Source organism: Tamandua tetradactyla, chromosome 2 (assembly GCF_023851605.1).
Source record: "Tamandua tetradactyla isolate mTamTet1 chromosome 2, mTamTet1.pri, whole genome shotgun sequence".
NCBI classification, from domain to species: domain Eukaryota; kingdom Metazoa; phylum Chordata; class Mammalia; order Pilosa; family Myrmecophagidae; genus Tamandua; species Tamandua tetradactyla.
The window spans coordinates 149,746,634-149,759,033 of record NC_135328.1 but is presented as its reverse complement, the minus strand read 5'-3'; the positions used below and the strand labels follow the sequence as shown (position 1 = coordinate 149,759,033).

At 42.1% G+C, this 12,400-nt stretch overlaps 1 protein-coding gene and 1 long non-coding RNA gene across 3 annotated transcripts in view; one reads left to right on the top strand and one right to left on the bottom strand.

The window, feature by feature from the left end:
• LOC143674055 (uncharacterized) overlaps positions 1 to 7,113 on the top strand; it is a 42,221-nt gene extending 35,108 nt beyond the window's left edge. For both annotated transcript variants that reach the window (XR_013170837.1, XR_013170838.1), the window contains one exon: positions 6,869 to 7,113. This is a non-coding gene — a long non-coding RNA (uncharacterized LOC143674055). The remainder of the gene's footprint in view (positions 1 to 6,868) is intronic.
• ARID1B (AT-rich interaction domain 1B) overlaps positions 1 to 12,400 on the bottom strand; it is a 574,571-nt gene that overhangs the window by 44,292 nt on the left and 517,879 nt on the right.

Sequence of the window (12,400 nt, the reverse complement as noted above, 5' to 3'; positions counted from 1 at the left end):
ACTTTCTACTTTCACTGGGAGTCTTAGGATAAATCACTTTGGCTTGCTGGGCCTCAGTTTTTACATTGAAACATGGAATGGCTAAGGATGATAACATGAATAATTTAAGTACCTATAAGTACATACCAGTATGCCTGCATGATTTTTAGGCACTTGATACTCCAGGACTTTTAAAATCATGGAGTACAGAAGTAGAATTATATTCTATACAAATACAGAAACTAAGGCTCAGAGAAGTGAAGTGACTTGCCTAAAGTCACACAGCTACTTAAGCGGCAGAAACTGAATTTCCCAAGTTTGTTTTACTGAATATACTATATTCTTTCTCCATGGTACCTCTAACTCTGCTAACATGATGAGGCAAGTGTAGTGGCCTACAGCAAGCTTTGTTTATGGTACCTTTCTATTTGTCTAGCGTATGATTATTTCGTTGTAGAAAGCTGACAAAATGGAACTGTGTTTTTCTTAGTATCCTCCTTGGGCTTTCTGGAGGGGAGAACTTCCAGAAGGAGTAGTAAGAGGAAGGGTGGTTTGGGAGAGAATCACACAGTTCTGCGGATACTTTTTCTTAGGAAGGAGGGCCATCCTGTGTGCTGCAGTCCCTTGCGGTCTGTGGATATGTGACCTCTACGATTGGTGATTTTGAACAGGCAAGATGGGCATTAAAAAAAAGAAGCTTTAGATGCACTCTGTTGGATTTTGGAAATTGAGACAATTTGATTTATGGAAGGAAATATAAGATAATCTCTTCAGGGGAGCACTCCAAGGCTTTTCATGGTGTTGCTAATCTAAGATTTCTGTGGCTTACAACAGAGCTTCTTTTAGATTGGACTGAATAAAATGGCTAGGACCACCGCCATCCCAGTTGAGGCTGAGAACGAAGCTACCTTAGAATACTCTGCAGAGGCAGGCAGCACTCACTGACTGCAAAATCCCTTTCTGACCACAGCGATATATGGAATGCTGCAGATGGTATTGGAAGGCAAAGAAGTAAATCACCAGGCATTTTCCTTTCTCAAAATAAAACAAAAACAACAACAAAAAAGCAAAAATACAAACTGAAAAGAGAAAAACATTCTAAGTGCAAGACCCTACCAAAACATGTTGGAAAGGCAGTGTTCTACCTTGACCTTTGCTTTTGTGAAGGTCGATTTGGGCTCTTATTTCTAATGGGTCTACAGGCCTCAATAACTTTTGTTACAAATTACTGCTGTTCTGATTGTACAGATTCCTAACCTACAAAGGCTGTGGCAGTGAATGTCCAATAACATCTAAACGGGCTAAATTGATAGGCATTTTAAATAACTTTTTGTTGCTATACTGACATATTGCTAAGGTGGCCACCTGACCACACACTGAAAATGACCCCATTAGATTGGGCTCACAAATTCCAGTGCCCTGACCAAATTGCCCTACACTTATCCAGGCCACCCTGCCAGCATGGCAATATTTCCTAAATGCCCAAGTATGATGTTGGGTTTGTCATTTAAACATGCTGACCTGCAGAATAACAGCAGAACTTCACTTTAATTGGTCCTCAACTGGGATTAGATGTAAGAGTTAAAAATCTTTCAATCCTTCATACATAAGAAAGTTATTATAATGAAAATAATACAGAAGTTGGGCCTATAAATTTATTTCCCTAAAGGACTCCTCCTTTCTGCTTCTCAATCTATACACATATAAAGATAACTTCTTAAAGATTTTCCATTTACGCACTTCCGAGATTTCTCAGACACTACATATTCACCTGCCAACAAAGAACTGACTTTTGGGGTAAAAAAACAGAAGCAAACGCTCATTTTAAAATGACCATCTCCAGTGATTCAGTATGCAGCTTTCCACTCCAGTTTGAATGCAGCCGTTACCAATTTTACTATGAAATCCAATGAAGGGCACCCACACATATAAAATCAAGTCTATATTTGACTCCAGGGCTTTAAAAAAGGAGTATTTAAGCCTTACTATCTTAGTAAACAACCCTGCTTTTTCTTAACAGTGAGAGACGGGGAAGTGTGAGATTAGATAGGTTGGAAATGAATGGATTTCTGATTTAGCTCTTTGGAAAAGGAAGAGGCAGACAGAAAAGATGCTTTGGAAACAGAGAACACATTAGTGAAGCTACTTTTTAAAATCTCAGTGGCAAAAACACATGGAGGGGAAGTTATACTGACAAGAATTCTAGCATATCCACTAAAAATATAATTCTTGACTTATGCTCAAAATGAACTCATTGGCAATGCATACTTTATTGGAAAAACATGCACGACTGCCAAACACACATATCTTTTTTCATATGGATTGTCACTATAGATGTAGTTTGAGCTATTAAGCCTGAAACGATTGCCTACTGACAAAATAAACTAGGCTAACACTGAAATTTGGGGCAGCTTATAACGTAAATCTAACAGTTATCAGAACCAGGAACACAAAACGCACCAATTCCAGTGGAGTTTATTTCTAAATGCGTCACTTTATCCCATGGAGTACTTAAATTATGCACATAACTTATACAGGAGGCCCTATTTTAAATGTTTCTTAAACAAAAACTGCCTTGCTATATGTGTTCAGCATCACTGGCGAGATTCCCAACCTGAAGTATACAGTGATTCTTTCACAGTATGAGGAAGGAGAAAGTGAGCTGAGTTACTTGAAGTCTGCTATTTCAAGAGAGAAAAACACTACACTATAGGGTACTGTTTACACCCCCCCCCCCCCCCCCCGCCCAATAACAAAATCAAAACAGAAAACAAAGCCGTCTAAGTCCTGGTCAATTTTTCGGTGTGACTAAGCATGCCTACAACTGCATCAGCACTTCTGAGGCGCATATGCCATGTTACAAAAAGCCAGTGGTTCTGGCTAGGACTCAGTCCTGTGAACGTAAAGTGGCATTTGTATCATTACACCAACGACAAGGAACGAACAGAAGTACCACTGCTTTAATAATTGTAGATTCATGTAAAAATACATAACCACATATAATTTTCTTTTAAACCATACCACCTCTTTCACTTAGGGAGACATGCTAGAAATAACTAAAATTAATCAGAAACTCCATTTATTTGATAGTTACAGTCATTCATCTAAGATGTGTATTTTAAGATACATATGGGGAGGCAGAGAAGGAAGAGAGAGGACAATCAAAGAAAAATAGTTGTAAACAGACAAGTGAGCACAGGATTGCAGCCTGCCATGCAGTCTAGAGATGGGGAGTGGGCCCTGTGCGCTGACAGCGAGTGGCAACACACTCATCCAGGAGGCCAGCAGAAGCTCTCCGAGGGAGAAGAGAGTGGGAGCCGGTAAACGACAGGGCCTTTGGTGCCACGGAGCAGAGATCACTGGCAGAGAGTGCAGCGGACAGAGCAGGACTGAGAGTGAAGGTGGGAGTAAGAGCCAGATCATGCCAGGTTTGCCTTTCTAAAAGGTTTTTCTCTTTATCCTATGAGAAACAGGAAGAAACTAGGAGATTTTTAAGTAGGACGAATGACATAAAAAGTTGTGCATTTTAAAGACATCATTCTCTGTCTGTGGCAGGGCATACATACTGGAGGCAGGGAAGTGAATGTCTGGCAGATAGTTAGGAGGTCACTACCACAGACCAGGGTAAGAAGAGATAGTGGGGCCTGGGAACAAGGCTAGGGAGAGCAATAAAAAGAGCTCAGGAGTGTCCGGGAGGTGAACTTGACAGGATCTGGTGGTGAACAAGATATTATGGGGGCAAGGAAAGGTGGAGCCTAGAAGCCTCCCAAGTTCTGGCTGAACAAGAGGATAGAACACAGGCAGTCGCTGATACAGAAAACACTACAGGAGACCATGGGTTTGTTTTTGGGCAGGATGAGTTTGATGTGCTCCGAGATATCCAAGAGGCAATGCTGAGAGGCAGTGGGAAGCAGAGCGTCTGGGGCATTTGTTTCCTCTGTAAAGTGCCCGTGACAGCCCCTCTCCTGCAGATGGCCATCCAACCTTTTCTGAGATCTTCCCCTCCTGGTGAATGAAGCCTCTTTTCAAGGCAGTCTGGTCACTTAAAAGAAAACGTAAGTTTATCTAACTACAGCAGAAAAGCTAGAACAACCATTAATAGTCATTTTTCTGACTAATATATTTAAGCTTTCCTTTTCTCTCACTTTTAAGAATGAGCAAAGAGGAATATTACTTCTCAACAGCTCTATGAAAGGGACTTGAACTTTCACCAGAGGAGGAGCGATCCTTGGTTAGCACATTCTTGAAGATGACATGTTTAGTGGCTAGGCCATAACTCTTCAGAGTGGGCTTTCTCCACATGTTGGCACTGCCCACATGGCCTCTATTTCCAAAGCATTTTTTCTGCTTGTTTCTACCCTTCTCCAAAGAGCTGTATTTTCACCAGTGCAAATCTTTACCAAGAATTCCATCCTGTATTTCATGAAGGCCTATGACATCAGAAACATCTTCCCCTTTTCATTTGAAGTTTTCATACAAACTTCAAGAGGATTCCAACCTGTTACCAGCTCTGCTCCGACATCCACTGTTAGAATAGCACCTGCTGTGTGATCTCAAGGTTTGCTTCCTCTTCACCTCAATGCAGGTTATCAGTTTTAGTTGTTCCTAAAGCAGCTGGCTAGTCTCCACTTCTTTCTCAAGACAACCAGGAGAAGAAAAAGCTCAAGGGTTTTGAAGTGAGAAACTTCCCTGTCAGGGTTTGAAGAAGATGCGAAAACAGTGTCTGGCTACTTTGAAATCTGGTAATTGTTAACAGAGTGTTCGCTTCATTCTCAAAGTTGATTTTGGTTAGCCTATTGTTCTTTTATAGGTACTGTTCACCGGCAATCATGCAAAAATGAACTAAAATTCTCCTTTCTAGGGATACTTAATTCAAAAATTTCGACTTCAACACTTCCTTCCAATTCCCAGCACACAGGTGATGATGGAAGCCAGAGGGGCAGCAGTCTGGGCCCCAGGACTGCCTTTTCCCTGCAGGAGGTGCTGTCCAGAACTGTGAACTCTGGCATAATGTAGCATTATGCTGGCCTCTGACAGGCACAAACAGCACAAGTCTGGTATAAATGAGATCCATAGTTCATACAGAAAATAAAATTAATTGCTACAGATGTCCTCTACAAAGATAAAGCACTCTTCTAATGGCATTACATTTAAAGAACTTTACGTAAAAAGTTTATTTCAAGACCATAATATCATTAAGAAAAGATTAACGGCAATGAGGGCTATTCTTTTTCAGTGAAAGTAATATCTGCGTCCTTTTCCAGGACATCCCCTCCTCCGTGACAAGGTGTCAGGGAAAGCAAGTTGATAGGCTGAAAATGGCCCTGCTGCACAGGTGGTACAAAAGCAGAGCAAGGAGGACAGACTTCCGGAATGGTGTGGGAGCCAGATGTCCTCAGACATACAGAGCGTATCAGCTTGACGAATGCTGAGGAGTGAAATCACCATCAGTGGGGACTCATCTGAGCTTTTAGGAGATAATTAAGAATGCATGGATTTCATATGCATTCATATACCTCTTATACTTTAATGGACCAGTCTGTTTGCTTTAAAAAATTAAGTTGGGTCCTGACTTCTCCACCCCATATACTTTGTCATAACAATAGTTTACAAAATCCTCTAACAAAGGATGCACTTTGACAGGCTGGAGTGCCAGGAACCATATAAATACAATCATTTTCTATTTCTTTAAAACTCTTCTAAAATTCTTATACATCTCCTGAGCTTAAAGGAGGCCTGGACCACAAAGTTATTTAATTTATTAAAATAAAACATGGTTCAGAATTGGGGTTAAAAAAATGTTGCAGGATAGGCTTGAAAGCTGAGGAAAACTACAGTTCTTTATGACTTCACTAGTCATCTCCTCCTGAGAGGTAAAGATTGTGTGTAAGAGAGGACAGGATTTGGGCAACCTTTTATTTGGTAGGTATTTTAACTATCAAAGGTAATCTAGGAAGAGCTAACTTCAGCAAGCAACTAAACCTTACAAGCTTGTAGCTGTTTTGTTTTCTTTTTGTAATCTATATTAAGGCAGAGGTGGAGTTCAAAACAGAATGAAGACCAAGCTTAAGAAGAGCCTGAGAGTGGCTTCCCAAAGTCCTTAACATTTCCAAACCAAGATGCTCTGGGGGTGGTAGAAGGACCCAGACTCTTTCTTACTTACGATCCTTCCAAGGTCACTCCCAATATTTCCCTACTGCAAAGTGGGATACACTAAGATAGGGATCATAAGAACTTTATCACCTATGAATACTTCCTGTCATTTTCAGCCCAAAATACTGTTGCAAATAATCAGATATCAGGGCAGAGAAAAAGCTTGACAACACATGGCATGAATCTATACGTCTTACAGTTTGGCAATGCAGACTAACGCCACTACCTGAAATAAAGGGGCAGAGAAGTTCGCAGGGTTAGTTGTTTGAAGTGCAGACAAGTAGACATGGGCACATTCTCCAAAGATAGGAGGTTTACCTGGTTAACAAGAACTATACCCAGTGCAAACCTTATTTAGTTTTATCTTAGCGAGGACAGCTTAACTGTGAGAGGTTCTGAATGGGACATGGATAAAAGAAATATTAGAATAAGAAGGCAGGCTCAAGTGTGGTGGAGGAATCTTTGAATATTTCAAACTATGAGGATGCAAGGTCTGAGAAGATACAGAAAGGCAGAAAGTGAGATGGGATTAGGGAAACAGATGCTGCCATTGGTCAAGATTGCCAAAGCCTGAGGGAAAGCATTAAGTCTGGACAAACATTAATTTCTCCTAATGCTCCAGTACCCCCAAGCCTAGACCACTGTTTCCTTATTCAGTGTCCATCAGGAAGAAAGTATAAAAAATGAGGTATCCAAATGTACACTTTCCTCCCTCTTCCCATTGTGTTTTCATTAGCGCTGTTCACTAAGAGAAACTCACAAATGCTGACTTGTTCTGGCTTGCTGCACGAGAACCACCTGAGGAATTTATTGAAAATCACAGGCTCCCAAGCCTCACCCCTCCCATGGTTGGGTCAAGGTTTGTGCATGTTTACGATTTCTCTAGTGGTAACTGTCAGTCATTTAGGGAATTTCATGGACTCTAGTACACTAAAGTTTGCTGAATATTTAATATTTTGATTATTTGGATTTCATTAAAATTAAAAAAACTCTCCCTGGGTCTTTTTATAATTGGTGTTTTCCTACTTTTTTGATTTGAAGATGTGTAAATGTACTTTATGGCTTCTGTATTAGTTAGGGTTCTCTAGAGAAACAGAACCAACAGGGAACACTAGCAAATATAAAATTTATAAAACTGTCTCACATGACCGTGGGAATGCAGAGTCCAGAATCTGCAGGGCAGGCTGTGAAGCTGACGACTCTGATGGAGGGTCTGGACAAACTCCATAGGAGAAGCTCCCCAGCCAAAGCAGGAATAGGGCCTGTCTCTTCTGAATCCTCCTTAAAAACCTTCCAGTGATTAGATTAAGCATCACTCATTGCAGAAGACACTCCCCTTGGCTGATTACAAATGCTGTCAGCTGTGGATGCAGCTGACAAGATCACGATTTAATTCTATGAAACGTCCTCATCTCAACAGACAGGCCAGCACTTGCCCAACCAGACAAACAGGTATCACCACCTGGCCAAGTTGACACATGAACCTGACCATGACAGTCCACCCTTTGTCGACTTGGCAGCTATACATATCACCTTAAACCATACCTAATTTGTAAATAAAAAACAATAAAACATATTTTTTCTTTCTCCTAATAATACTCAACTGTCCGGCATATAACTGAAAACACATTATATCTCTCCAGAATAGGGTGTAAGTCCTTGGGTAATACTCATTCTTAACTTGATATCTTACAACTTAAATAGTATAACAGGAACAAAACAGTATCACAGCCCTTGTTTCTGTAACTGATTACGTGATCGTAGTTCATATTTATCACTACCTTCTTCCACTACCCATTCCATGTTCCCTTTACCCTCAGTAAGCGTTTTAGCTGGCCGTGGTTCTTTGCCTGCTGGGGTGACCCAAACCTTCATTCCTGAAGTTTCAGAGCCATTGGTAGTCCTGCCTGGATTGGGTTGTTGCAGTTTTCCACTGATTTTAATCACATGGCATGGTAGTACTAAAAGACGCTCTAGGGGATCTCCTATATTACAAGAAAACTCTTCTTTACCTCCATTGTGTAGCTGCAGTCCTATTTCCCCCTGATGTTCAGGGTCAATAACGTAATCCACTTCTTGGCTTGTTGATCCGGGGGCATGAGTAGCCCCTGGCTACTAAATCTAAGGCAGTCTTAGATTCCAGTTCAATGGAATCGTTGTTTCTCCTGGTGGAAGCACAAATTTTTCTAGTGGATTACTAGGGGTAGTGAGTATAACCAATCCCATTTCCACCCCTTGGTTCCTGGACCCATGGATTCTGGCTATGGGGGAAACAGCACCATACAGCAGATGCTGATTCAGAGCATATACTGCTTCCTGGAGAACATTATTACCCCAGTCCTTCAAGGTACTGCCACCTAGTTGGCACTGTAATTGAGTTTTCAAAAGGCCATTCCACCGTTCTATCAATCCAGCTGCTTCTGGATGATGGGGAACATGGTAAGACCAGCAAATTTCTCGTCTCAAGCATGTGCCTATTCCTGCACTTCATTTGCTGTGAAGTCTGTTCCTTGATCAGAAGCAATGCTGTATGGAATACTGTGACAATGGATAAGGCATCCTGTAAGCCCATGATGGTAGTTTTGGCAGAAGCACTGCATGCAGGGAGAGCAAACCCATATCCAGAGTACATATCTATTCCACGTACAAATTAGATTAGAACAAATCGCTGCCCCTTCCATGAAAGGAGTGGTCTAATGTAATCAACCTGTCACTATGTAGCTGGCTGGTCCCCTTGGGGAATGGTGCCATATTGGGGGCTGAGTGTGGGTCTCTGCTGCTGGCAGATTGGGTACTCAACAGTGACTGCAGCCAAGTCAGCCTTGGTGAGTGGAAGTCCATGTTGCTGAGCCTATGCATAACCTCCATCCTTACCACCATGACCACTTTGTTCATGAGCCCACTGGGCAATGACAGGAGTTGCTGGGGAAAGAGGTTGACTGGTATCCACAGAATGGGTCATCTTATCCACTTGATTATTAAAATGTTCTTCTGCTGAAGTCACCCTCTGGTGCACATTCACAAGGGACACAAATATCTTCATGTTTTTAGCCTACTTAGAAAGGTCTATCCACATACTTCTTCCCCAGACCTCTTTGTCACCAACTTTCCAATTATGGTCTTTCCAAGTCCCTGACCATCCAGCCAAACCATTAGCAACAGCCCGTGAGTCAGTATACAAATGTACCTCTGGCCAGTTCTCCAAGCAAAATGAACAGCCAGATGCGCTGCTCGAAGTTCTGCTCACTGGGAGGATTTCCCCTCACCACTGTCCTTCAAGGACATGCCAGAAAAAGGTTGTAGTGCTACAGCTGTCCACTTTTGGGTGGAACCTGCATATTGTGCTGAACCATTTGTAAACCAGGCCCGAGTTTTCTCTTCCTGAGTCAATTCACTGTAAGGAACTCCCCAAGAGGCCACAGCTCTGGTCTGGGAAAGAGAAGGTAATATGGCAGGAGAGGAGACAATGGGCATTTGGGCCACTTCTTCATGTAACTTACTTGAGCCTTCAGGACCTGCTCTGGCCCTATCTCGTATATACCATTTCTATTTTACAACAGAGTGCTGCTGTGCACGCCCAACTTTATGGTTTGGTGGGTCAGACAACACCCAGCTCATGACAGGCAACTCAGGTCTCATGGTAACTTGGTGGCCCATGGTTAAGCGTTCAGTTTCTACTAAGGCCCAGTAGCAGGCTAAAAGCTGTTTCTCAAAAGGAGAGTAGTTATCTGCAGCAGATGGTAAGGCTTTGCTTCAATATCCTAAGGGTCTGCATTGTGATTCTTCTATAGGGGCCTGCCAGAGGCTCCAGACACCATCTCTATTTGCCACTGACACTTCCAGCACCATTGGATCTGCTGGATCATATGGCCCAAGTGGCAGAGCAGCTTGTACAACAGTCTGGACCTGTCACAGAGCCTCCTGTTGTTCAGGTCCCCACTCAAAATTAGCAGCTTTTCTGGTCACTCGATAAATGGGCCGGAGTAGCACACCCAAATGAGGAATATGTTGTTGCCAAAATCCAAAGTGACCAACTAGGCGGTGTGCCTCTTTTTAGGTTGTAGGAGAGGGCAGATGCAGCATCTTATCCCTCACTTTAGAAGGGATATCTCAACATGCTCCACACCACTGGACACCTAGAAATTTCACTGAGGTAGAAGGCCCCCATACTTTTGTTGGATTTATTTCCCATTCTCTGACATACAAATGCCTTTACCAATAAGTCTAGGGTAGTTGCTACTTCTTGTTCACTAGGTCCAATCAACATGACATCATCATCAATATAACAGACCAGTGTGATGTCTTGTGGGAGGAAGAAATGATCAAGGTCCCTGTGGACGAGATTATGACATAGGGCTGGAGAGTTGATATATCCCTTAGGTAGGACAGTGAAAGTATATTGCTGTCCTTGCCAGCTGAAAACAAACTGTTTCTGGTGGTCCTTACTAATAGCTATTGAAAAAAAAGCATTTGCCAGATCAATAGCTGCATACCAGGTACCAGGGGATGTACTGATTTGCTCAGGCAATGATACCACATCTGGAATAGCAGCTGGAATTGGAGTTACCACCTGTTTGAGCTTATGATAATCCACTGTCATCCTCCAAGACCCATCTGTTTTCTGCACAGGCCAAATAGGAGAGTTGAATGGGGATGTCATGGGAATCACCATCCCTGCATCCTTCAAGTCCTTAAGAGTGGCAGTAATCGCTGCAATCCCTCCAGGGATCCGGTATTGCTTCTGATTTACTATTTTGCTAGGTAGGAGCAGTTCTAGTGGCTTCCACTTGGCCTTTCCCACCATAATAGTCCTCATTGCACGAGTTGGAGAGCCAATGTGGGGATTCTGCCAGTTGCTCAGTATGTCTATTCCAATTATACATTCTGGAACTGGGGAAATATCTACAGAATGGGTCCAGGAGCTGACTGGACCCACCGTGAGACGGAACTGAGGTAAAACTCCATTGATCACCTGGCCTCCATAAGCCCCCACTCTGACTGGTGGACCAGAGTGACGTTTTGGGTCCCCTGGAATTAATGTCACTTCTGAACCAGTGTATCTAACAACAACCAGCCAATATCTCCATACATCTTATTTCCAGAAAACTCCATAAAGGTGTCAAAAACATTATCCCCCAGAGCCTGGCTTCATATAAGTCAAGCATTAGGAGAATTGGATGATGATACTTTGACTCTCTCTTCTGCCAACTCACTCCATGGACTGGGAGCGTCATTTTGATTATGGGAATCAGAGTCCTCAGTGCCTTTGAGTCCAGTCAGAGTAGAAAACCATTCATTAAAAACCCATTTTTAAGATTCTGTTTCTTAAGACCCACTCCTGGTACTAAGTTGTATTAGTTAAGGTTCTCTAGAGAAAGAGAATCAACAGGGAACACTAGCAAATATAAAATTTATAAAAGTGTCTCACATGACTGTGGGAATGCAGAGTCCAAAATCTGCAGGGCAGGCTGTGAAGCCAACGATTCCGATGGAGGGTTTGGACGAACTCCACAAGAGAGGCTCGCCAGCCGAAGGAGGAAGAGAGCCTGTCTCTTCTGAATCCTCCTTAAAAGGCTTCCAGTGATTAGATTAAGCATCACTCATTGCAGAAGACACTCCCCTTGGCTGATTAAAAGTGGAATCAGCTGTGGATGCAGCTGACGTGATCATGATTTAATACTATGAAATGTCCTCATTCCAACAGACAGGTCAGCACTTGCCCAACCTGACAAACAAGTACCACCACTTGGTCAAGTTGACACATGAACCTGACCATGACAGCTTCTATAATAAGTTATATAATTGAAAGATTTGACTGAAATCATAATTGTAAATTACCAACATAATGTCCATGCAAATTCTAAGTTTTGAAATCATAATTGTAAATTACCAATATAATGTCCATGCAAATTCTAAGTTTTGAAGGGAAAAGGGGCTAAAAGTTAAAGCATAGTCTTCAGATGAAAATGCAAAGGCTTACATTTAATTATAGAAATTTGAAAGAATCTATTTAAGGATTTGAAATCTTTTCTCTTTTGCCTATTACTTTAAAACCTAGTTGTGCAAAATCTAAAGGGCCAAGTTCCTAGTTAATTCAAATTGTCCACTGCAATTCAGGCATGTGGACCTCACCAGCTTGGTACATTTTGAAGTTTCTGCTCCTTCCCTTTTGACGTTTTAATGCACTGTCTCCATTAACGTATTTCCACCTCAGTTGCTCCATTTCATTGGCAGAATTGTGTCATACTGGTCTGGAAGGAAAATAATA